Below are 2,947 nucleotides of genomic sequence, written 5' to 3'. Positions count from 1 at the left end.
TGGTGGCTATATAACATTAGCATTATGGTGACTCTGTAACAATAACATCATGGTGGCTATGTAACAATATCATCAAGGTGACTATGTAACAATAGCATCATAGTGGCTATGTAACAATAGTATCATGGTGCCTATGTAACATTAGTATCATGGTGGCTATGTAACAATAGCATCATGGTGGCTATGTAACAATGGCATTATGGTGGCTATGTAACAACAGTATCATGGTGGCTATGTAACAATAGCATCACGGTGGCTATGTAACAATAGCATCATGGTGGCTATGTAACAATGGCATTACGGTGGCTATGTAACAACAGTATCATGGTGGCTATAACAATAATATCATGGTGGCTATGCAACAATATCATCATGGTGGCTATATAACAATAGCATCAAGGTGACTATGTAACATTAGTATCATAGTGGCTATCTAACATTAGCATCATGGTGGCTCTGTAACTATAGCACTATGGTGGCTATGTAACAATATCATCATGGTGGCTATGTAACAATAGTATCATGTTGGCTATGTAACGATAGTATCATGGTGGCTATGTAACAATACCATCAAGGCGGCTATGAGCAATAATATCATGGTGGCTATGTAACAATAACCATCATGGTAACTAAGTAACAATAGCATCATGGTGGCTATGTAACAATAACATCATGGTGGCTATGTAACATGGTGGCCACGTTACAATAGCATCATGGTGGCTATGTAACAATAGGACTATGGTGATTATGTAACAATAGCGTCATGGTAGCTATGTAACAATGGCATCATGGTGGCTATGTAACAATGTCATCATGATGGCTATGTAACAATAGTATTATGGTGGCTATGTAACAAATGCATCATGGTGACTATGTGACATTAGCGTCATGGTTGCTATGTAGCAATAGCATCATGGTGGCATGTAACAATAGTATCGTGGTAGGTATGTAACAACAGCATCATGGTGGCTATGTAACAATACCATCATGGTGGCTATGTTACAATAGTATCATGGTGACTATGCAACATTAGCATCATAGTGCCTATGTAACAATAGCATCATGGTGGCTATGTAACAATAGTATCGTGGTGAGTATGTAACAATAGTATCATGTTATCGTGTTATGTCTTCTGTTTGTTCATTTGGCTTTGCATTTTTCGAAGAAATTTCACAATTCATGTTATCAGACTGGTTTAAAACATGAAATATTGTGATGAACAGATGATACCTAGCATCAAGTGATGGTGATACCTAGCATCAAGTGATGGTGATACCTAGCATCAAGTGATGGTGATACCTAGCATCAAGTGATGGTGATACCTAGCATCAAGTGATGGTGATACCTAGCATCAAGTGATGGTGATACCTAGCATCAAGTGATGGTGATACCTAGCATCAAGTGATGGTGATGCCTAGCATCAAGTGATAGTGATACCTAACATCAAGTGATGGTGATACTTACATCAAGTGATGTTGATTGATATCGTCAAATGTTGGTGCTAAAACATCAGGTGATGGTGTCAGCTACCAGCCAGAGATATGACTAGATAACGTCACACTATGGTATTAGACAGTCAATTGATAGTGTTAGATAGCATCAAGTGTTGGTGTTAGCAAAAAGTGATGGCATTAGATATCATCAAGTGTTAGTGTTAGATAACATCAAATGATGGTCTTAGACAGATTCAAGACATGGCATCAATAAATGTCAGGTTATGATTTTAGATAACACAAGTGATGGTGTTGGATTGCATCAAATAACGGTGTTAGATTGCGTCAAGTGTTGGTGTCAGTAACCATCAAATGTTGTTATCAGATAGCTTCAAAAGATGCTCTTAGAGAGTGTCAAGTGATGGTGTCATGTACCATCATATAATGGTGTCAGATAACATCAAATGATGGTGTCAATATCATCAAATAATAATGACGGTTAGCTACAAGTGATGGTGTCAGATAGCATAAAGTAATGGTGTTTGATCACATCAAGTTATGGTGTTAGCGTCAAAGGTTGATGTTAGATAGTTTCAAGTTACTGTATTAGATAGCATAAAGGATGATGTCAAATAGCGTGAAGTGATGATGTTAGATAGCACGAAGTAATGGTATTAGAGAGCACCAAATGATGGTTTCAAATAGCTTCATGTGATGGTGGTGTAAGACGCCCTCAATTGTTGGTGGTAGATCAGATCAAGTGATGGTGCAAGGCAGCATCAAGTAGTGATGTTGTACACCGTCAAGTGATGGCTTTAGATAGCATCAAGTGGTGGTGTCAGATAACAGCAAGTGATGATGTTGTATGTTGTGATGCTGGTTGACAATATCAAGCGAGAGCAGATAACATCAACTGATGGTGAACAAACAACATCAAGTGATGTTGTTAAACAGCATCAAGCAAAGGTGTTAGATACCATCAGATAGCAGAAAGTGATGTTAAACAGCGCTGAGTAATGGCGTTAGATAGCGACAAGCGATGGTGTTTGATAGCGTGTGAGATAACATCATGTGATTGTATCAAATACCGTTAAATAATAGGGTTAGATAGCATTCAATGATGGTGTTATATAGGGTTAAGTGATGGTGTTAGATGATAGCAAATAATGTTGTTAGATGATATCAAATAATGGTGTCAGATAGCATCAGGTGATGGTATAACGTAGCTTCAATTATTGGTGTTAGATAGCAACATTTGATGGTATTAGCATCAAGTTTCGGTTTTAGATACCATCAAATGATGGTGTTAGATAGCACCAAGTGAAAATGATAGAAAACATCAAGAGATGGTGTTACATAGCATCAAGTGAATGTGTTAGATAACATAAAGTGATGGAGCTATATATCTTCAAGTGATGGTATCAGATAGCATCAAGTGAATGTATTAGATAACATAAAGTGATGGAGCTATATACCCTCAAGTGATGGTATCAGATAGCATCAAGTGATGGCGT

This window comes from Panulirus ornatus, chromosome 72 (assembly GCF_036320965.1).
Source record: "Panulirus ornatus isolate Po-2019 chromosome 72, ASM3632096v1, whole genome shotgun sequence".
Lineage (NCBI taxonomy): Eukaryota > Metazoa > Arthropoda > Malacostraca > Decapoda > Palinuridae > Panulirus > Panulirus ornatus.
Note: the sequence above shows the minus strand (reverse complement) of the source record.